At 36.6% G+C, this 25,348-nt stretch overlaps 1 long non-coding RNA gene and 1 pseudogene across 1 annotated transcript; both read left to right on the forward strand.

Annotated features, from left to right (window-relative positions):
• The first annotated feature begins 615 nt into the window (after nt 1–615).
• On the forward strand, nt 616–23,144 carry LOC132295693 (phytoene synthase 2, chloroplastic-like; annotated as a pseudogene).
• LOC132295699 (uncharacterized) lies at nt 16,716–20,394 on the forward strand. The gene is made up of 2 exons (XR_009478560.1): nt 16,716–19,453; nt 19,574–20,394. It is a non-coding gene; the product is annotated as an uncharacterized LOC132295699 (long non-coding RNA).
• Nucleotides 23,145–25,348: the final 2,204 nt, after the last annotated feature.

A 25,348-nucleotide genomic window follows, 5' to 3' on the forward strand; every position in this document is an offset into this window, starting at 1 on the left:
AGTGATAAAAATGTTTCCTTTACTACAGTAAAAAAAACACAGGAAACATCATTTTGATGTTTTCTCTTTCTTTCATAAAAATGAAAAATGTTTTTCATTAAGAGGAAACAAAAACAAATTACTAAACATGATTTTTGTGTTTGTTTCTTCTTTTCAAGGATTGACAACAGAAAGCAAAAAATGTTTTGGGTTACTAAACACACCCTTTATATTTTATGTTTTTTTTTTTTGGAAGTTAAAACAATTACGCACACATCTTACCTCCATCGAGATTCGAACCCCTGACCTTCCCTTTGAGGAGGAAGGGTATGATACTGCTAGGCCAATTTGTGCGACATAAATACACAACTACCAGCCTTGTATTAGTGAAGGGTGTGATATTGCTAGGCCATTTTGTGCAGAATAAATGCACAACTACCAGCCTTGTATTAGTGATACAGGGAGGGACGCACACAATCTGGATTCCATCCTCTATGCTTATAAATAATACAGCTGTGCTTGTAAGAAACTTAAATAATTTACTGGAGACGATTTGCCACCTCAAAGCATTGCAGAGAAATCTATTCTCTCTTTCTTTCTTTCTTTCTCTCTCTCTCTCTAAACTCGTAAAAGAAGATGTATTGTGTTCTTGTTTCAGTGGTATGTCCCCAAGTGAAGGTTAGCTCTCCTCTTACATTGATGGCTAGAAATGGTGAAAAGAGTAGGCCTAGGTCGTGTTCTGCTACACGAAATGGGTCGTTGGGGGCATTGTGTTATGCCAACTCAAAGACTTGGAGATCTTCGGAGGAGAGAGTGAATGAAGCGATACAGAAGCAAGTAGCTCTGATGAAAGAGCAGAGAGAGGGGAGATGTCTGCCTTTGAAATCATCTCAAAACAATGGGATGATCAATATTAATGGGTCTCTCTTGAATGAAGCCTATGATCACTGTGCTAAATTCTGTGCTCAAACAGACTCCACGTTTCACATTGGTACATTCTCTCTCTCTCTCTCTCGATCTTTTACAACAATGGTTCAATCAACTGGTTTTCAACCTATAATAATATTAAGTCATAAACTAACATATACACACACACACACACACATATATATTTATATATACACATATTTCAGACTCGAGTCATTTTTTATTTATTATTTTTATGTATTTTTATTTCTGAAAGAAAAAAGAAAGTGAATTCAATCACCTTTGATAAGAAGACGGCTTAATAAGGTATTGTCTGAAACCTTGACGTGACACTTTAACCAGCAAGACAATAATGGTGCACGGGTGAAACACTGTAGACACTAAAATTTAGTGGGCTTTGGTTTTAACGAATGGACCCATTAAATATAGGCCTAATGTTTAACTAAATTATTTAATTTACCAGGCTTGGTCCACTTAAATTATTTAATTAGCCCAGCACAGATAATTAAATGAAACGATAATTATTCCTAACAAAATATATTTTGAATAATTATCTTTAAGGATAATTATCACAATATAACCGGCCCGGCCCAGTTATAGTTTTATCCTTATCAAGAGATGACACGTGTCATCATCCTATTAATCCAAGAAGCCTATAAATAGAGGCCTGGAGGAAGAAAAAGGGGGAGGATTCAGAATTCAGAAGTCTACAAATTCAGACACAAATTCAGAATTCAGAAGTTCAGAGACTCAGAAATCCAGAGACTCAGAATTCAGACACAAATTCAGAATCGAAACCCAAAAGCGAAGAACATCAAGCACATCCAACAACGTGCCGTTCTTCATCAAATTCCACAGTGATTCAAGAACAAACTCGTGCAGCCCTTGGATCCAACCAACCAAAAACAAGGAGATCGAATCAAAGGACCATTCTTTTTGTAAAAGATATTACAAAGGACTGTACTCCACATTCATAAATTAATAAAATTCTATTTTGCTCCATATTTTGTTTCTATTGCAGACTTACAAAATTTGTGTGTACAAATTTGTGGCACACCCGGTGGGATAACCTTTGCCTCTCATCTCTTTCTCCTACCATCAAGTTTCTTCTCTATCAGATTCTATGGCTCCCCCTAAGATTCAGACAGACAAGAAAGCCCAAAAGAACATCGCTATTGCAAAGGTCGACGCTAAAGCCACCATGAAAAGTGGCACGAAGACCAAATTAAGCGATGGAAGTACCTTGACGGGCACTGTGACACGTATCAAGTCCCAGGTGATGGCGTCATTCAAACTTCAGTAAGATGTGGTAAAAACTAATCCTGCAACACCGGCGAACGTGAAAACTCAACATGTCAAAAACCTTCGACATTGTTCCAGAGGAGGCTCCACCACCAGATTCACTTCGTTCTATCTATGATGCTCACTCTAGTGTCGGTTCACCCCCAGAGTCACCACGTCAAACTTCGGAGCAATCAATCACTTCAAGGAACGTGGATTCTCAAGGCCTATCATACTCAGATGTGGTTGCTGCTATGATGACTGGAGCTGCTACGGTGGAGGAACAACTAGCAACTATGGCTCATTCCATTGAGAACCTCACAAAGACTATTGAAGAAAAGGACTTGCAAATCGCTACACTAATGAATAAATTGGAAGTTCAGACCTTCGGTGAAACACCAATGCCATCCAGGAATCGTGCAACTTTCACACCACCACCGTCTGGGAAACCTACATCTTCCACAGCAATACTAACGGAGAATCCTAATTCTACAGCACAAGGTACTCACAGGGAGAATCCCAAACAGACGCCGGTGACAGAACAAGCGACCAGTCAAAACCAGACGCCGGGGATAGAACAGGCGACTGGTCAAACCAATCATACCTCTTCTTCAGTCTCTTCATTATCTGTCGAACAATTGCAAGATATGATAACGAATACAATCCGAGCTCAATATGGTGGTGTCTCACAGAGCACTCTCATGTACTCAAAGCCCTATACAAGGAGAATCGACAGTATGAGAATGCATATAGGATACCAACCTCCGAAGATTTAGCAATTTGACGGAAAAGGTAACCCCAAGCAACACATTGCCCATTTTGTCGAGACTTGTAACAATGCCGGAACAGAGGGGGACTTACTAGTCAAACAGTTTGTCCGGTCCCTTAAAGGAAACGCGTTCGAGTGGTACACTGACCTAAAGTCAGAATCAATTGATAGTTGGGACCAGATGGAACGAGAATTCTTGAACAGGTTCTATAGCACTCGTCGTACTGTTAGTATGATAGAGTTGACTAACACGAAACAATGGAAGGATGAGCCTATAATTGACTACATTAATCGGTGGAGAGCCCTCAGTTTTGACTGCAAGAACCGTTTGTCAAAAGTATTCGCTGTGGAGATGTGTATGCAGGGAATGCATTGGGGCCTGCTCTACATTCTGCAAGGCATAAAACCTCGCACATTTGAGGAATTGGCTACGCGTGCCCATGACATGGAGATCAGTATGAAATCCCATGACGGCAAAAGTCCTGTGACTATAGAACCACGCAAAGATAAGAAGGACTGGAAGAAGGGCAACAAGTCATCAAAAAATGCGGCTAAAGATTCAATGGCTATCTCAACCACCCCAATCAAGATATCTGTTAAAGATGACAAGAAGGATGATAAAAAGCCTCGCCAGTTTCAAGAGAGGGAAAGACAGCGTCCTACGCTAAAGGAGTTAGAGAAGAAAGAATACCCCTTCCCCGATTCCGATGTTCCTGGCATCTTGGAATGTTTACTTGAAAGTAAAGTTATAGAACTCCCTGAATGCAAACGTCCTCCAGAGATGGGACGTATCAACGATCCAAAATACTACAAATATCATCGCATTATCAGTCATCCAATTGAGAAGTGTTTTATCTTCAAGGACGTGGTGATGAATCTGGCAAAATAAGGAAAAATCTTGTTGGATACAGACGAAGTTGTAACTTCAAATCATATTACTGCTACTTTGACAACCTCTGTCGTGGGGAGTGCTCGTTCTCAACCTTTAACTTCGGAGGTATCTTGCACAACTATCCAGTTTGGTTCATTGGAACCAATCCCAATCTATATTGGCCAAGGGAGTGTACTTGACATTTCAACATTTGGAAGGGTTTTTCCTCAAGATGATGAAGAAGGATGGACTCTGGTGACAAGAAAGAAACCACGGAAGCAACAAGCTGATATTTTTTAGACTAATTATTCTGACAGAGGGCAAAGGAATAAGAAACCCCAATATCACCATAAACAGTCTGGCCATAACAGAAAATGGGTCAAGAAGACACAGTCAACTAAACACACCTCTATAAGCAAAAAGAGTCAGAAGCCTATTACTTTGCAAAAGTTCTTTCCAAAAGGATACCTAAATGACGAAGTTGTAACAACTGACATGGTTTCAACTAAGAAAACAAGCCTTAATGATGAGAAGAACGAGGATCAAGATGAAGTCCAGATTGTAGAGAACCATAATACAGCCATCATTGAAAAATCTGATGATGATGAAGTGGTCAGAGGTTCATTTGAGTCATGTTGTGCACCAATTGTTTTCACGGACGAGGATCTTCAGTTGGGTTCGAAGCCGCACAATTGTCCTCTCTTCGTCTCCGGTTACATAAAAGAACGAAGAGTTACTTGTATTCTTATTGATGGTGGCTCGGCGGTGAATCTAATGCCAAAATTTACGATGAAAAATCTTGGCATCATAATTGACGAGTTATCGCATAGCCGTCTTATTATTCAAGGTTTTAACCAAGGAGGACAGAGAGGTATCGGCATGATTCGGGCAAAGCTAACTATTGGCGAGCTCCAAGCAGAAACCTTATTCCATGTGATTGATGCAAAGACGTCCTACAATTTGTTGTTGGGAAGGCCTTGGATACATAGTAATGGCGTCATTCCATCGACTTTTCATCAGTGCTTCAAATTCTACAAAAATGGCGTACAAACGGTTGTAGCAGATCATAAGCCATTTACAGAGGCAGAATCTCATTTTGCCGATGCCAAGTTCTATATCGATCATGATACACCTTCGGAAGTGCCCATCCCAAGCCTTCCGTCTACATAAGAGATTCAATCTACAAAAGCAAAAGAAGCATTAAGTGATCCACTAGACGTTTCAGTGACAGACATTGTAAAGGTAGCTAAAATGCGAGGGGTCTCGATAAAAGCACATCGGACGAAACCTATTTTAAAGTATGTTCCAAAATCTCAGCGACAAGAAGGGCAGGCACCTATTATCGAGATAATTGAAACTAAGGAATTTAAATTAAAGATGTCACAAACCAAGGAAAAAGAAGATATGCAAAAGCTTAAAGGAGAGTTAACTCTTCCTCTCCCTAAGATTCAGAAGTCTTCGCCTTCCAAGTCTCCGTTAAAAGGGTTCGTGCGGCCTTTTCAATCTATGGTTGATCATTTATCACTTCCAAAACAAAGGACCGACGAAGGATTCGATCCTAAAGCATACCAACTCTTGGCTAAGTCGGGGTATGATTTTACAAATCCTGCAAGCCTTGGAAAACTGAATACTGAGGTCACCGGTGAGAAGGTGCACGGCCTCAATGAGACACAGAAGAAGTTGAAAGATCAAGGGCATCAAATCATTTCACCTAAGTCTGGTCTCGGTTTCGTAGCTTCTGAGCCACTTCGAATTCAAAACATAAAGAGGGATAAGAAGTCAAGCACCTCATACATTGGGTTTGAAGAAGTTGAGGATGAACAAGATTAGCAGACTGGGCATCAAAAATCAGTCTTTGATCGTATAAGAGCTCCATGCGATCGAACATCTGTATTCAACAGGTTGTCAAGCCGAGAATCAAATGTTTCAAGTTCTCATATCAGCAATTTGCCTCGTAACTCTGTTTTTAACAGAATGAGCTTTCATGACCAAGGAAGAAAATCTGCACAACCTCAATCTCGAAAGTCAGTATTTTCTCAAATTGGTACTATCCATGATGCACCACTAAAAAACAGCAAGATTATGAAGTCAGAAGAAGCTAACATCGACGTGGTGAATAATAGTGAGGTTCAGAGCCTAGTGCCTTCGCGAATGAAACGTAAGACAGAGATAGATGTCACCAATGATGTTACATTGAAAGCTCGAAGGCGAACCATTGTATTTACTAATCAATCAGCAGAAGTGGATAGAATAGAAGGCACTAGGGAATCGTCTTGTGTTACTTCATACAATATCACTGTTGAAGAGGAACCTGACTGTGAACAACCAGATGATATCGAGAAAGCTCCACCAACACTAGAAGACGGGGGGCAGGCTACTGTTGATCAACTCAAAGAAATCAACTTAGGAACTGACGATCAACCCAAACCAATTTTTGTTAGTGCATTCCTAAACCCCTCAGAAGAAAATGATTAGTTTCAATTATTATCTGAGTACAAGGATGTCTTTGCTTGGACATACAAAGAGATGCCTAGTCTTGATCCTAAAATTGCAGTGCACAATCTCGCTGTCAAACGTGGAACACGTTCGATTAAGCAGTCTCAACGTTTCTTCCGTCCAGAACTAGTTCCAAGGATAAAGGAAGAACTCAACAAATTGATTGAAGTAGGGTTTGTCCGTGAGGTCAAATATCCAACATGGATTTCGAGCATTGTTCCAGTGAAGAAGAAAAATGGACAGATTCGAATCTGTGTGGACTTTCGTGATTTGAATGAGGCATGCCCAAAAGATGATTTTCCTCTTCCCATCCCTGAGCTCACTGTAGATGCAACCACTGGACATGAAGCTCTCTCTTTTATGGATTGTTACTCTGGGTACAATCAGATAAGAATGACTCCGAGGGACGAGGAGTTAACTGCCTTTCGCACTCCTAAAGGCATATATTGTTACAAAGTTATACCCTTTGGACTAAAAAATGCGGGAGCAACATACCAGCGCACTATGCAAAGGATCTTCGACGACATACTCCATAAGATTGTTGAATGTTATGTTGATGACTTGGTGGTTAAGACAAAAGAACGAAGAAATCATTTACAGGATTTACGTACTGTCTTTAATCGCCTTCGAAAATATCAACTTAAGATGAATCCCCTTAAATGTGCATTTGGTGTGACTTCAGGGAAATTCCTGGGATACGTCGTACGTCATCGTGGTATTGAGATTGATCCTAATAAAATTGAGGCCATTCAAAAGATGCCGCCACCAAAGAATTTACGTGAACTTAGAAGTTTACAAGGTTAACTTGCGTTCATTCGTCGGTTCATCTCAAATTTAGCGGGTTGTTGTCAGCCTTTTAACCGACTCCTAAAAAAAGATGTTCCATTTAATTGGGACCAATCATGCCAAAATGCTTTTGATAGCATCAAAAAGTACCTTCTCAATTCTCCGGTATTGGGAGCACCGGTACTTGAAAAGCCACTCATACTTTACATTGCTGCGCAAGAAGAATCGTTGGGTGCCTTACTTGCTCAGAATAATGAAGAACATAAAGAGAAGGCATTGTATTATTTAAGTCGCAGACTCACCCCGACGGAGCGAAATTATCCTCCAATTGAAAAAACATGCCTCGCACTTGTCTTCGCTTCTAAGAAATTGAGGCATTATTTCTTGGTACATACGATACATCTTGTTGCAAGGGCAGATCCTCTCAAATATGTCATGTCTAAACCGGTCCTTTCCAAACGATTGGCGAGGTGGTCAATTTTGTTCAATGAATTTGAAATTATTTATGTGCCACAAAAAGCAGTAAAAGGACAAGTCTTAGCTGATTTCTTAGCTGACCATCCTATTCCAGCCGATTGGGAAATTTCTGAAGATTTTCCTGATGAAGAAGTCTTCCTTGTGGACATCCTCCCTCCATGGATGATGTTTTTCGATAGGGCAGCACGATCAGATGGGGCTGGAGCAGGTGTAGAGACATGTCATTCCATACTCTTTTGCATTTGCTGAAAACTGCTCAAATAATGTAGCTGAGTATCAAGCCTTGATTATCGGCCTTCAAATGGCGAATGAGATGAACATCACGGACCTCGAAATATATGGAGACTCTAAGTTGGTGATCAACCAACTTCTTAAAGAATATGAGGTTAAGAAAGATGATCTCGTACCGTACCATCGTTACGCCTCTCATTTGTTGGAACGGTTTGATAGCGTCATACTAGAGCACATTCTAAGAAAAGAAAATCGGATAGCTGATGCTTTGGCAAATTTGGCTACAACATTGGCGTTAACTGATGAAGACCTGGTTGATGTTCCTGTATGTCAAAGATGGGTCTTGCCACAAGTCTTGGAGGATAAATTTGAAGAAAGTAATGTGGTTTCTTGTTGGACACAAGAGGAAGAAGACTGGAGAATCCCTATCATTGATTATCTAGAACATGGAAAGCTTCCCGAAGACCTACGCCATAAGACTGAAATACGAAGGCGAGCACCTCGTTTCATCTATTACAACGATACATTGTATAGGCGTTCCTATGAGGGCCTTTTCCTTCGCTGCCTTGGAAATGATGAAGCAACGCATGCAATGAAGGAGGCACATTCTGGGATTTGTGGAGCTCATCAATCTGGTCCAAAGCTGCACTTTCGCGTCAAAAGAATGGGTTATTATTGGCCCACCATGGTCAAAGATTGCTTGGAGTATGCAAAAAGGTGTCAAGCCTGTCAATTCTATGCCAACTTCATACACCAACCACCGGAACCATTACACCCTACTGTGACGTTATGGCCGTTCGATGCATGGGGATTAGATGTAGTTGGTCCTTTAGAAAAGTCTTCAAAAGGCCACTTGTATATCTTGGCTGCAACTGATTATTTTTCGAAATGGGCGGAAGCTGCACCCTATAAACATGTGAAAAAGGAAACAGTGGTTGACTTCATCAATTCTAACATTATTTATCGATATGGTGTCCCTCGATACATCATCACTGATAACGGGACGAATTTTAAAAACAGTTGGGTAACTGACCTTTGTGAGAAATTTGGATTCAAACAACGTAAATCCTCCATGTACAATGCCCCTGCAAATGGTCTCGCAGAAGCATTCAATAAGACTCTATGTGAGCTATTGAAGAAAGTAGTTAACCAAACAAAGCGAGATTGGCATGAGGGAATGGAAGAAGCATTATGGGCATACCGCACTATGCATCGGACACCTACTCAAGCAACTCCATATTCTCTGGTCTATAGCGTAGAAGCAGTTCTTCCATTGGAACAACAAATCCCTTCATTAAGGATAGCCATACAAGAAGGTCTTACAAGTGAAGAAAATGTCATCTTACGTCTTCAAGAACTGGAAGCATTGGATGGAAAGAGATTAGAAGCTCAACAACAGCTAGAGTGTTATCAAGCTCGACTTTCTAAAGCGTTCAATAAGAGAGTTTGACCTCGGTCATTTCAAGTTCGAGACTTAGTATTAGCTGTTCGTAGACCGATTGTCATAAATCGCAAGGGAAATAAATTTGTATCCAAATGGGATGGACCGTATGTTGTTCACGAAGTTTATACTAACGGCGCATATCTCATTATTGATGAAGACGGAGTAAGAGTGGGGCCCATTAATAGCAAATTCCTGAAGCGCTACTACCCATAAAGGCAATGCTCCTGATCGTACGAGCTTAAACTGCACTATGCTCCTGGCCTACATGAGTTAAAACTGTGATTGCAAAAAAAAAAAAAAAAAAAAAAAAAAAAAAAAAAAAAAAAAAATCTTTATAAACTCCTAGCCCGCAAGAGTATAAACTGTGAACGGTGAAACAAATAAATAATGATAACATCTTTATAAATAAAATGGAGATAATAAATCATTTGTTTTATTGCTAAAATTCAAAGTTACAACTTTTTTTGGAAAAAAATGATGATCAATACTAAAATTCCATAGCGATAATTTCGTCACGTTCTTGCCATAATATCTCTTCCAGTTGCTTCACTACTTCAAGATCGCGATTCGAGATGACGTTAGCTTCTTCTATTGATTTTCGATCTTCCCAAAGTTTGGTGATGGCTTCCTTCTTCTGAGATAACTGTGCACCCGTTGTCGATATGAGGACTTTAAGCCCTTGAGTCTCTTCCCTGGCTTCTTGCAATTCTTTCACTAATCTAGCTTCTTTAAATTCAGCTTCACTCAAACTAGATTGAAGTGATTCTATACGCTTAGCACCATCATCTTCTATAAACCTAGCGTTGGTGAGCTGTGCATCAATACTGGCCAATCGTTGGGATTGAGAGTCTGAAGTCATCATACAGGCATATGAAGAAGATGTAGCAATATAATTGGCCGCATTATTGGTATATGAGTCAATTCGCCTCTTCAAAGCTGAATGGTCTCCAGGGAGTTTTGCGAGTCCTTCATAAAGTGTTTGAAGTTTAGGTGCTCGAGACGGTATTTTATCGGCAGGAGTATCGCGTATGATATTCTTTATGAAATCAATAAAGAATAAAGCAGCACGACGATGAACATCAAGAACGATCTCTTCCGCATTGAAAATTGACATTTCAGAAGGGGCAACACGATGCAAGGGTGGACCCTGTTATCTTAAAATCAAAGAAGGGATAACTACATGATCTTTAACAATATTTTCAACCACCTCCATAGCTTGACTAGTCACTTTAGCAACCCCCAAAACATCCGAGTGTTGACTAACTCTGCTTCTTTGTAGTGAAATCTCTGTACCTTTTCCTTATCGCAGTGGCCAACTCTAAGGCAGACGGTCCATAAATAGATTCTTCACTACATGTTGGGTTAGCAACAATGACGACATCTTCCCCAAGAAATCCCTTGCTGTCTTTTATCTATTAAAAAAATAATAATAATAAATAATGGTAATTTGCAGTACAAAAAAAAAAAAAAAATATATATATATATATATATATATATATATATATATATATATATATAAAATAACAGTTACCTGTATAGGTTGTGAACTGCTAGGTACCCCAGTAAAAAATTGATCAAGAGAAGTGGCAACACATTCCTGTACTGAATCAAGTCTCACTTTGTCGGTGACATGCTTCCAGTTACGATCCTCATCATAAGCTTTCACATCCTCATCTAACTCCATTGACAACTGACAACGGCGACGGTTATTGATTAGTGGTGGGACATCTTCTGGTGTTTGGTGATGGCTACTAGATCCTCCAACAACGTCACAATCATTATGAGATTTGATGGTTAACTTTGGCACTGGCTTAGATGGGAGATTTGACTTCAGCCCCTTAATTAAAACCTTCCTAATTTTAGTTGGTTTCTCTGGTGGGGAAATCGTGCGTTTAGATTGCTTTGAGGTAGTTTTTTTCTGTGTAAATGGATCAATATATACGCTGGACCACCATTTGGCATATGCTCTGGTAACTGAGGATTTTTGGTGGCTTAAGGTTGAAGGAAGCAACGCATCACAACCAGAAGAATAATGAACGGATGAGTTCCAATGCTTTAAAAATTCCTCTAAGGTGCAAGTACGAAAGTCATTTTTTAATTTTCCAGGAATATCTTGATGGTACCCAAATTGTCGGCTAAATCTGTGTGGACTATATGGCTCAATGATAAGACAGTCATTTTGGCGCAATGTCAAATAACATGATCGAAGATTGATTAGGGTGTCAAAGTCAGCCTTTATCATCTCGCCACTATCTACAATAAGTCGCTCTTTTGAAGATCTTTTAGCCATTCGAGTTAAGTTTATTCCTTTACATGATCTGAATAAATTTTGGGCTTCAAAATGGTCAAAGTATCTTGCTCCTCCTTCGCCTGCATATAATGTCATTCGAGGCCAATAGTTGGTATTAGGAATGGTGAAATTAGTTCTGAAATATTCACTCAACCATCCGAATACATAGTGAATAGGAAATATCGCAGAGCAGCTTCCAGGATCTGGTGAGGAAACAATCTCGTTCAAGCCTCTGTAAATACTGGCCAGAACCGGGATGGAAAGACAAATGTTGCAGCCAACTGCTAACATGCTTGCGACCTTGAAAGTCCCAGGACGAATTATGTTGCCAGGGTGTGCAGGTAAGGCAAATTTGCAGAGCCAACATGCTAAAAAAGCAGCTAGATAAGTGGTGTCTCTCGATGTTTCATCTACACCAAGGTTGATAAATACTTCTTTCTCTTTGGTGGACATCGACCGGACAGGAGGGATCACACCAGACGGATTTTGAGTCCTTATAGGGCGGTGAACTTTATTTTTTTGTTGATTTCTTTGAAGGTTTGGCATGTCTTGATGCACCTTTAAACCAGAAATTAATCCAGTCAGATATCTTCACATTCTGATCTCCTTTATACTTCTTGGAAAGTCTGTGGAAGGCCAAAAATAGGTGTTGACAACTAAAAGGGATAGAATTTTTGTTGTTGCCAGCTCTTGATAGTTCATCTACACAAGGAATAACTTCACCATAAATTGTTCCTTGGTGAGGGAGACCACCTAGCATATATAGATCTCGAAGAGAAATTGATAGCTTGCCAATAGAATAATGAAGTGTATTAGTGGATGGGCACCAACATTCAAGGAATGCTTTGAATACATCTTCATGATGATCATAGGAAAATAGGGAGGCGAATAAAGCACTATATAGTTGTTGTTTTGATAGAAAGTCGTGGAAACGCGCCAAGACATCTTCTAACCACTCCCAATATAGTTCGGTGTATAGCAATTCAGCAGGAAGTTTATAGGGAATACTCCTTGATATTTCCTTCGCCTGAACATTAAGACCCAATAGTGAAAATTGGTTTTCTTCAACAACTCTCTCATGAACTGAAGAATTTAGTATCAAGGCTTTAGAGATAATAGATTCTTCATTAATCTGATCAGGACCAAAGTCGGTGAGTTCGCATGTGGCCGTGCATGTCCAATGAGATAAACAATGTTTATTGTTAGAATCAGGCACTTGAATAGCATTGCGACCAAAAAGTGAGTCATATACACTTAATGTCGTTCCTTGGACTCGTTGACTATTTTTGCTCTCTAAGATAGTCAGGTTTTGCTTTGCGAAACACTTGAACACCACCATGATGGATTACAAAGCTCAAATCGGTGTTGTCTAGAAGGATGATTCAATTTCTGCTACGGTTGACACAAATCAAGTTGTTATATCCAATCAAGCCCTGCAAAAAAAAAAAAAAAAAAAAGTTCTCCAGCGTGCGTGGAGAGAGAAAAAAAAAAAAAAAATGTTCTCCTGCATGCGTGGAGAGAGAAAAAAAAAAATTGTTCTCCTACATGCGTGGAGAGAGAGGAAAAAAAAAAAAAAAACAAAACAAAAAAAAAAAAATTCGTGCTCCTACATGCGTGGAGAGAAAAAAAAAAAAAAAAAAAAAAAAAAAAATTCTCCTACATGCGTGGAGAGAGAAAAAAAAAAAAAAATCGTTCTCCTACATGTGTGAAAAAAAAAAAAAAAAAAAAGAAGAAGAAGAAGAAGAAGAAACACACGTACCAATTATTTGTGATCTGACAAGTCTTCAAAGATTTTTGGGATTTTGACAATTCAATTTAAATAGGAAAGTACAATTAAGATGGAAAAAAAAAAAAAAAAAAAAAAGGAAACTTCAAGTCCCACTTGGAAAAAGAGACGAGTCTTGTCAAAATTGGGACTTGAAGTGGGGGCAATTTGTAGATACTAAAATTTAGTGGGCTTTGGTTTTAACGAATGAAACCATTAAATATAGGCCTAATGTTTAACTAAATTATTTAATTTACCAGGCTTGGTTCACTTAAATTATTTAATTAGCCCAGCCCAGATAATTAATTGAAACGATAATTATTCCTAATAAAATATATTTTGAATAATTATATTTAAGGATAATTATCACAATATAACCGGCCCGGCCCAGTTATAGTTTTATCCTTATCCGGAGATGACACGTGTCATCATCCTATTAATCTAAGAAGCCTATAAATAGAGGCCTGGAGGAAGAAAAAGGGGGATGATTCAGAATTCAGAAGTCTACAAATTCAGACACAAATTCAGAAGTTCAGAGACTCAGAAATCCAGAGACTCAGAATTCAGACACAAATTCAGAATCGAAACCCAAAAACGAAGAACATCAAGCACATCCAACAACGTGCCGTTCTTCATCAAATTCCACAGTGATTCAAGAACAAGCTCGTGCAGCCCTTGGATCCAACCAACCAAAAACAAGGAGATCGAATCAGAGGACCATTTTTTTTGTAAAAGATATTACAAAGGACTGTACTCCACATTCATAAATTAATAAAATTCTATTTTGCTCCATATTTTGTTTCTATTGCAGACTTACAAAATTTGTGTGTACAAACACAAATCAAGATCATTTCATTTTATCTAATGGTAGACGGGTTGAAACACAGTGAAAATTTTTACATGAGTGTTACATGGTGATTACAATAGTATTGTATATTAATAGATGTAGTGTGTTGTATATATTGTGATATACTAATGAGTTGCAGAGGTCATGTGAAGAAATAGGAAAGATCCGAATCCCGTTTCACCAGCTGATACTTTTACAAAATATTTCTTTAACACACTTCATAATACGTGCGGAGAATTGTTTAGGTAGGTATAGTAGACCCAACGGCAAGGGATAGTCTAGCACCAAAGACTCCTACCTAAGATTTTGGAGGTCAGGTTGTCGAATCTTTTTGGGACACTTTCAAAGAATTTTTTTGGTAATTGACAGGTGCATATATATGGGACGGAGGACTACACGTGTTTGATAATAAATTATTGGGTGCTCTAAGAAGCTCAACACCACTATCGTCAATCTAAAAAAAATAAAAACTTGACTCAAGCAGTAAAAAAATTTCATTATTTTAAACACACATGGATCATCTCTCGAACACTTTTCTGGTTTCAACATTTCACAATCCTAGATCATGACACTGGATGTTGGTTCTACACTTTAAAAAAACGGGTAGACCTATATCTGCCATACATATTTTTTGAAGAGTTTTTTCTTTTTGGTGTGCATTCTTCTCCCACACTCTCCACTTTTATCATTTTCTTTTTAAACTTTGTCTCACACACTATCACTTTCTTTAAATAATTTTTTTTTCTAAATAATACATACAAGAGTTTACTTTAAATTCTTGATCAATGGGTGAGTTTACTTTAAATTCTTGATCAATGGGTGTAAGACGCTACTCTACGTTTACCAGAAGTGTGAAATATGATGTCAACTCCATAATATATCCGACACCAATGACTTTGATTGGCCATAGGTCTAGAAAAAACCTTAAATAATACATTGGCCACAACCAACAATCACGCAAACAATATGAAAATATCTCAACATGTCCAAACTATATACAAATGATCACTCGGCTCAAGTTCACAATGACATTTTTTTTCATTATTATAAACAAAAATATTTTTTTCATTATTATAAACAAAAATATAATTCTAATGGCAGGTAGTAGTAGAAAAGTATTTTGCAAAAATAATATTATTATATATGTTACTTTCATAGCTTCATCTTCTAATTTATTTTATATTTAAATATTTAATTAAAAAAATTAATCTTCCATAATTGCCCATTTAATAATGCATACTATATATATTATATATACTTATAGAATATTATAACACATCATATGTGGATGAAATTGAACTTTTTCAGTTGAAAATTTCAGGAATATCATTCATGACAACGGATGTGAGAAGGGCTTTTTACGCATTAAGTGGTATGTTTATTTAATCTTTTACTACATTAAACTAGCTTGTTGCGTTCGTGATTGTTTTATGAGATTGGAGCAAATGCATATACAAAGACCAAAGCAAATGTTTATAATGATACTATGATTCACAGTTACGATGTCATTCGATACAGCGAACCATAAATGAAACTCATAATTTTTTTTTTGTTTCATTAGATTTGTCACGTCATGCAGCAATTGAAGTGGAGTTTTTTTTCCAATCGATAATCGGTGTTCGGGAATTGAAATGTGGTTTTGATAAATGGGCACAAATCTTCTGCTGTGAGAATTCTATGCGGTCCCCTGTAGTGAGTTTTAAGTGGCTTATATTTTGCTACATCATTCTTTATTTAATAGCTCTTGAGGTAACGTTTGGGTGCACCAATTACAAAAAATTAAAATCCTTCTTCACCACCATTTATAAGTACCTTTACTCTCAAAATAAAGTATACACATAATGCAAGATAAGTAATGTCACATACAAACGTAACTCAATGTTTGACAATTACACCACTATTTATAAGTAATATTTCACCACAATTTATAAGTCTCCTCACCCTTAAATTAAGGTATGCACAAAAATGATGATGTTACTTTTAGACTCCTATGATGTTACTTTTAGGATCATGTGATGTTACTTACAACTGGTGGTGAAATGTTATAAATGGTGGTGTAATTGTCAAACACGGTTTCAATTGTCAAATGGTAATGAATGACGTAACCAAATATATATAAACCATATAAGAACTCATTGCAGGAGACTGCATGGGAATCCACAGTAGAGGATTTGCGCCCCTGATGGATACCCGTCTGGAAGTCGCTTTTGCAAGTTGGACAGGCATAACATTGTTCTATTAAAATGATATAATACCAAATTAAACATAATTAGCTAAACTTGTTACTGGTAAATATAACACCATTCGTTCTCTCTTTTAGAGCTCTCAATCATATATATATATAAACAATATATAAATATGTATATATATATATATATATAATATATGCGTATAAGAAAAGAAACCAAATATGAGAGATGGCTAAATTAGAATTGAATATGGTGTAATGTTAAATGCACAAATAAATAGCGGTCAGTAATACATCAAATCAATTTACACCTGTTATACTATACTGTCTTAATTAAAATGGGTCCCAATATGTTGTTTAAGAATTATGTTTTGGGAGATACAAAAAACTGTTCTTCAAATTTTTAGTCTACTTGGAACCTGTTTTATGAAAATTGTTTTCATAAAACTGAGTTCAATGAGTATCATTTTTGTGAAAACAACAAAATGTTGTTTTGGGAGTTTCTGAAAACATGCGGAGAACACTGTGCACTTAAAAAAAAAAAAAAAAGGGAAGCGGCTCTCGGTCATAGCAGACCTTTTACGCCTCTTCCAAAATGGGCTCTGCAACACCTCTCTTCTCTCTCCTCTCTACGACTTCTCCGCTTCTCTCTCCTCTCTACGGCTTCTCCCTCCTCTCCACCGCTTCTCTCTGCAAGATCATATGTGTATGTATAAATTAGTCTACAAATCACACTCCTTTTTTCTGTAGCAAGTTTTTGTGGTTATGGATTTTGTTTTCTTTGTGGATTTGGTTATAGATTTGGTTGGTTGGATGAGTATGATATCAAGATTTGATTATGTATTTTGTTGGTTGTGTGAGTTTGCTGTGGATTTGATTTTCAGTTTAGAGATTTAGAGTTTTCAGTTTAGGGATTTGGTTTTCAATTTAAGGATTTGATATGTGTATGTATAAATTAGTCTACATATATATATATATGGTCCCCTTTGCCTCAATTTCCACTCCCTCAAACAAACAGTCCCTATGGGAGAACAATCCGAATTCCAAAATGCAATTTTCAGATTCTATGTTGAGGTCCATATTTAATTGTGATTTGCGTTATTGCATCTATGCGGTTGTAATTTCTTCTTTGACATTGCAATTTCTGTTACTTTGTGAAAGGACCGTGAATCATATAACATGTGATGGTGAAGGGTGCTCTGTCTCTGCAATAGCAGAATGAAATTGTGTAGTGGGCATATTTAATTGTGATTTGTGTTTGATTCTTACTGATTTTTTAATTTTTTTTTTCTGTATAACATATTTTACTGGGTTTGAATTGAACTATATATATATAAGATATGCAAGTACTATCATATTAAAATTGAACTATATATATATATATATATATATATATATATATATATATAGGTCTCTGTTTTTGTCTTTTTTTTGGATGAAATACAAACTCCCATTTAAATAAATATTCATTCTTATTTTGTGTTCCGGTCTCTCAGATGGTAGGGTGTGAAAGCAATTCTTTCTTTTCTTGTGAATTATGTGCAAGATGTAGTGTGGCTAGAATGTTTCAACACAAGTGAACAATTTCTTTTTTTTGGAGGTTATGAGCTTGAGAGAGCTTAAGAATGATGAACTTTGGTTCGTCATAAGGGGGGGTTTACATGGTTTTCTTCAAGTCTATTAAATGAGGACATCCATTTTAACATTTTCCCTTCTTTTTTTTTTTTTTTTCCTCCCTATATTGTTTAGCATGATGTAACATGTGTATAATTCTGCTATGTCGTGATCAAGATCTTTGGGCCTTGGGGATGATTCTGTACTACAGTTTGGTGTAATTTCATGTGAATATCCATTGATAATCGTCTTAATTTGTTTATCATAAAGTGATCGAAAGGTATCTAAAGGAATTTGTTTGTTTGTTTTAGTGTTATTTAATTCTCTATTTGTGATCAATGGATTAAATTTATTTATAATTTATATGATGTTGTTGTGATCATATATGTAAAGTAGAAAGTAGATTGTGCTTCAATTTGAATTAGCTTAACCTGAACTATTTATTTCTCTAAGTTGATATCACTGTTTACTAGTTATCACACATGAACCAGTAGCCAACTCTTCATTTTTGTTTGTAGACCCTTGTTAGGAATATCTTGATGTGCCTGTCTCCGTTATGCTTTATAGAGAAAATTGCAACTGAGAACTTGAAATGACTGCAAACATAAAATTCAATTACAGTAGTACTAGTTTCATGACCAACTTCTGTTTGAAATTGGTTTGTTGTAAATTTAATTCATAGTCAAGCTCAGAGTTCTTGTCAAGAGTCTCTCCATGGATTTCATTGTTTCAATTAACATGCATAATATAAAATCCAAAAAGGTGCTTGAAGGTAACTTTTATTGAAGCTGCCAATTCAACTCTTCATCACCCTAATTATTGTTATGCAATAATTTATATAGAGCTATACTGTACATGAAGATTGGGTAGAGCAGGCCGACCTCCCAGCATCATTGTGGTCGAATCTCATCATACATGTGTGAAACTGAGGCCATAATTAAATTAGTGACTAGAATGGTATGTGTACAACTTCTAAATATTTTACTAGTGTTTCTAAATATTTAAAGCTTGTTTGATTCTTAACTATTGGATTAGCATTATCAATTTGGATTAGAAATTATGTTCAGAGGTGGATTAACTTTATGGGTATTATACATATTTGAGTTGTGTGAAAATCTTTTATTGCTTGTAATTCTTTGCCTAATGCACAAATAAAGGATGGCATCTCAAATTGCTGATGTTGAGGAGTCAGCTCTGTGGTCTACACAATTAGAGAGATGTTTTGTTGATATAATGGTTGAGGAGGTTAACAAGGGGAACATGCCATCTGGGATATTTACTTTCAAGTGTTGGAAAAAGATTACGGAGGAGTTCAAAAATAAGACTAATCACGCTTATAATGTGAAACAACTAAAGGCAAAATTTAATCGATTACGTACAAAGCATCGTGAGTTTTCAACTCTTCTAAACGAGACAACTGGGTTTGGTTGGGATGCGGAAACAAACACTGTGACTGCTGATGAAGAAACTTGGCAAACATATTTGCGGGTAAAATATGTATTTAATTAATTATTTACAATAGTTAGTTTAATTTTTTAACATGGTTATTCCTAACAATCTTTATATATATATATATATATATATATATATATATATATATATTTTCAGGCTCATCCCAATGCTAAGTATTTTCGCAAAAAAGGTTGTGAAAATTACAAACTTTTGAGAGTTCTTTTTAATACGTCGATTGCTACTGGGCAACTTCACTATGCATCCACTCAAGATCCACCTAATACAGACGAAGAACGAGAGCAGGAGGATCAATTTATGAATATAGGTGTCCATGTTAGTTCAACTGCTGAAGGTCAAGATGATTAAGATAATATTCTAGTTGAAGACAATAACCCTCATCGTCGTAAATCCACATCCTCTAATCGTCGTGCAAAAAAAGAGAGTAAAAAAGATTCCATTAGCGATACTCTTGCTTGTATTGTTGAAGCTTCCAAAGCAAGGACTGAAGCTTCATTAGCTAAGGCGGAGACGTATAAGAAAATGAAACATACTCAAAAGGCAACAAGCCCAGATGCATACTCTCTAAGTAATTGTATTGAATGCCTTGAGGGTCTTGACGAGATAGATGATGACACATATTTGAAGGCAACTGAAAAGTTCAAGGAATTGCACTATAGAGAATTGTTCATTAAGATGAGTATTTCTAGGAAGTTTGCTTGGTTAAAGAGCTTGGACTGACTTGAAGTTTGCTTGGTTGAAGAGCTTGGACTGACTTGGGTAGTTATTGAATGCAGGGTTTAGTTTTTGGTTGCATGTGACTTGAAACACATATTTGGTTTTATGTGTTATTGAACAATTTCCTTATGCCTTTTTTTTTTTTTTTTTTTTTTTTTTTTCCAATGCATGTGACTTTATGTTATATTCGTGTGGGGGACAATTTATTATGTTTTATGTTATGAAAACTTTGTTTTGGTGTACCTTTTATTATGTTTAATTTATAATGTTTGATGTAACTCTTTTATTGTATTTAAATTTAGGAAGAATGTACATGGAGTCCTATGAAGGGGAAACAAAATACAACTATACAAACAAAAGTCCTTATCTGAAGGATAATATAATTCAACATGAAACAACAATGTCTTCAACACTAGCTTGCACAGTAGCACTAACCAAAACTTCAAAACTTGGACTCCAAAATCCTCTTTCTGCATAACTCCAAAAGGACACTTCAATGACTTCACAGAGATCTTTGGATGCTAGCTTGCTCCCAAGCACCAAACAGAACCTCCATTTTGGAGTTATGCAGAAAGAGGATTGTAATTAAATTTGATATATGTATTTGTGTAACTGTTTTTAAGTTAAGAATACTAGCTAAAATGAATTTACCTCCAACACTTATTTACATTAATAGTTAATATCATAAATTAAAGAAATAAAAAAATGAGGTACAATAATATTTTTATTTATTTTCTTAGTTCAGAAAACTATTTTCAAAAACTCATACAACCAAATAGTTTTATGAGTTTTTGTTTTCCGGAAACTGTTTTGTAAATTCTCTTAACCAAGCAGGTTTGAAATCTGAAAAAATTGAAAACTGTTCTCTGAAAACTATTCTTGAGAACTGTTCTCAAGAATAGTTCTCTGAAATGCAATCCAAGCATGGCCTAGAACTTCTTAACATCACGCCCTCCGGATGGTGCTTCTTCTTCTACCCTGCAGTCTACAATAACGACCCCTCTTGGCTTCTTGCCTGCTCGAGGAAAATATATATATATATATATATATATATATATATATATATATATATATATTAAGTTCATGTCATTCTATCATCATGCCGGAGGCCATAGAGATAAACACGTATTATTTTATCATTGTGATGTTAGCACTTAACAAGATCACTATAGATTATGAATGACTATTTTTTTTATTTTATTTATTTTTTCTTAGATGGTACTCATCACACAAATGTTTCCACCGAGACTCAAACCCCCGACCTTTTTTTGAGAAGTAGGAGCCTGGTATCGCTAGGCCATTGGCCTGTTAGTTTATGAATGACTATTTCTCTAATTGAACAATGCACTCTATCCTGCAGTGTGGTGCAGAAGGACTGACGAAATTGTGGATGGACCTTGCGCTTCATATGTCACACCCAAAGCTCTCGACAGATGGGAGGAAAGGCTAACTGAGGTTTTCGAAGGTCATCCCTCTGATATATATGATGCTGCCTTATCTGATACTGTCTCAAAATACCCTATTGATATACAGGTATATATTATTGTAGAGTAAAATGCTGATTAATTAACCCCTTTGAATTTCAACTATCTGAGTAACTTTATGTACATGTATATATGTGTATATAGGCATATTGGTAAATGTATTTTACTTTGTCTTCCTATGCTTTGCCAAGTTATTTATTTATTTATTTATCTTTGTAACAAATATGTGTACGTTCTCTGCGGTCAGCTCTTCAAGGACATGATAGAAGGAATGAGGTTCGACTTAACAAAGACGAGATACAAAAACTTTGATGAGCTCTATCTCTATTGCTACTTAGTTGCCGGAACAGTGGGAATAATAAGTGTTCCAGTGATTGGGATTGCACCGGAATCCATTGCCTCAATAGAGAGTGTATATAATGCTGTGGTAGCCCTAGCGCTGGGTAATCAGCTCACTAACATACTTAGAGACATGGGAGAAGAGTAAGATTCTTATAATGCCGAGGTTTTTATTAACTAAACTGTCAAGAACATATTTGCTAATGTCATACCACACTTCCACAAGAAGATTATATATATGTCCGCGTATACTTACTACTAGTAAAACGTACATGTTCAATTTAATATATACATATATATAAAATTATGATATTTATTTTGATCTCTTGTTGGTTATCAATTTTTATTTTATTTATTTATTTTTTTGTTTTTTCGGCTTCAATTTATGAGATGACTGCGTTTCTTTGTTAAGTTAATTGTTCATCAAACAATGGAAAATCCATCGTGAGGGATTACCCTCAACATTTCACCTTTGATAATGATTTTGGAAAATATTTATGGCTACAAACTTTCAGATTAAAATGCTTTCAAATATGTTGTGTCTGGACTAAGATACATCCTTCATTTGTTCTTCCTAGTGCTAGGAGGGGAAGAGTGTATCTTCCACAAGATGAGCTTGCACGCGGTGGCCTTTCAGATGATGATATATTTAGGGGGGAAGTTACTGATAAGTGGCGGAGTTTCATGAAAGGACAAATAATCTGAGCTAGAATGTTCTATGATGAGGCTGAGAAGGGAATTGCAGAGTTGAACTCAGCGAATAGATGGCCGGTGTTGGCATCATTGTTTCTATATCGGCAGACTTTGGATGTAATTGAGGCCAATGACTACAACAACCTCACAAAGCGGGCTCGCGTAGGAAATGCAAAGAAACTATTATCTCTATGCCAGTGGACAATTTCGCAGGGCTTATGGCACTCTTCCTGATGTGGCCTAGTTTCAGGAGTTCAGTTTTTTGCCTCTGAAATGCAAGTCAGTAATATTTTGTTTTGTAAGTGACGAAGGCTAAGTGTAACTGTGTGTGTGTGTCTAAGGGTGAACTTTGCTTGTTCTTCCTACTCGTTTATGTGAGTAACACAGCGCATAAGCTGTTAGTTAATTAAGTCGTGATTAACACTCTAAATGACCTAAAGGGGGGTGAATATGTCAACTTGTCCAATTTTCATGCATGTTTGATTAACTTACCCACAATTATGATCAATTAAACATCCACAATCACAAAAATAATGAAAGCAAGTAAAGTAGAGTTTGAGAGATGACATTGGATTTTTAGCGAGGAAACCATGATTGACTATGTTATCTTGAGCAAAAAGGTCACTATGTATGTAGCAAAGTACTAGTCGACTCTGACTCAGGCTCATACCCTATCACTCTATCAAAAAACAATTGTTTACAATCCTGACTTTGCGACTCCCCCGTTCAACAGCTCGATCCCAACCTCATAATTACTCTTGATTTCTATAGAAGGATTGTTGGTAGATTAACCAATAATCCACGAGCCTCTTGATCCCTTCAAAGTGTGATCTTCTCCTCCTTTTTTTTCAAGAACTGATTTTCTGAAGTTGGAAAGAAATTCTGCTACTTTGATCAACTTGTAATATGATGTAAACTCTAAAGATTCCCTGTTGATCAATATAAGAATATCACCCTAATCACTCTTGTGTTTAAGTATGTGCTCATAAAAGCAAACAATCAGATTTCTCTGAAAATCTTCTTAAAAAGCTTTAATGATGAGTACAAGATGAAAACTTTGATTTTCCAATTGAAACCACAAAAATCTCTCACTAGAGTTTTAGAAAGATGTTATATATATAGTAGAAAGCCGTTATAATGAGTGAAAAAAGCTTTTAAAATAGTGTAAGGACTGCCCTACAAGTTTGGGTACAAATAGGAAACTGAAAAGTTACCAAAATCTGATTTCGCACCTCCAAAAAATTGCAACCGGTTGGACTTGATAGTGCAACCCGTTGGATTTTTGCTGAGACATGTTTCTCATCAGAAAGTGCCACCGGTTGGATTTTGTTGAGAAAATACAACCGGTTCTAACATGAAGTGCAACCTGTTGGACTTTGTTGAATGACAATTCAAACCTAAGTTCTCATACCTAACCTTAAAAATATTCACACAAGTGTTCCTCACACAGTAACCTATACTACATGATGTTCTCAATGGATGCAACAGTAAGAGGCACTTACGCTTCAACTCCAAAAAATCGAGACTTAAGATAAACAAAGAATACAACTCGATCATTAAGTTTTAACTCCGCAATTTGCCAATATCACAATTTTATATCTCACAGTTTCTTCAGCGTGAAAGTTGGGTTTGCCTAATATATATATATATAGTTTATTGAATTTGGTGATTTTATTAAAAACCATATGATATAATAGAGGACAAGAGAAAGGCTGAAAAGCTAAAAGCAAATGACTAGAGGCATACCCTAAATTGGTTAGATTTAGCGAAAGCTCTAAACCATATTTTAAATTCTGTTCAACTTCATAATTTTCAACATTTTCTGTCCACTATTCCCACGTATGGTTCATGTAATTATAACCTATTGTGGGATGGAGAGAGGTTCTGATTTTATAAGAGGGCTTGAGATAATTGTAGATTGCACAATCCTAAGGTCCATTGGGTTATGGTTTGGAGTAAAAGGTAGGCCAATATCATGTTAATTTTACTTCCTGTTTAATCTTTAAGTGTGTGTCCCATCTGTTTCCCATTTCCGTTTTAATGGAGATGACTCGAGGAACCACCTGTTTGTCCAATGTTTTTATGCCCAAGCTATATTGTCCTGGTTTGATAATTTTCGGCTCAAGCTCTTAGCTTTTCCTCAGAGGTGTTTCCGTGTAACCGGTTGGACTTCGCTGAATGACAATTTAAACCTGAGTTCTCATACCTAACCTTAAAAATATTCACACCAAGTGTTCCTCACACACTTACCTGTACTATATGATGTTCTCAATGGATGCAATAGTAAGAGGCACTTATGCTTCAACTCCAAAAAATCGAGACTTAAGATAAACAAAGATTACAACTCAATCATTAAGTTTTGACTCCGCAATTTGCCAATATTACAATTTTATATCTCACAGTTTCTTCCGTGTGAAAGTTGGGTTTGCCTAATATATATATATATAATTGAATTTGGTGATTTTATTAAAAACCATATGATAAAATAGAGTACAAGAGAGAGGCTGAAAAGCTAGAAGCAAATGACCCAAGGCATACCCTAAATTGGTTAGATTTAGCGAAAACTCTAAACCATATTTTAAATTCTGTTCAACTTCAGAATTTTCAACATTTTCTGTCCACTATTCCCATGTATAGTTCATGTAATGATAACCTATCGTGGGATGGTGGGAGGTTCTCA

The sequence above is a fragment of the Cornus florida genome, unplaced genomic scaffold, assembly GCF_030987335.1.
Source record: "Cornus florida cultivar Cherokee Brave unplaced genomic scaffold, ASM3098733v1 CherokeeBrave_3.0.0_Hap2_Chr01, whole genome shotgun sequence".
Lineage (NCBI taxonomy): Eukaryota > Viridiplantae > Streptophyta > Magnoliopsida > Cornales > Cornaceae > Cornus > Cornus florida.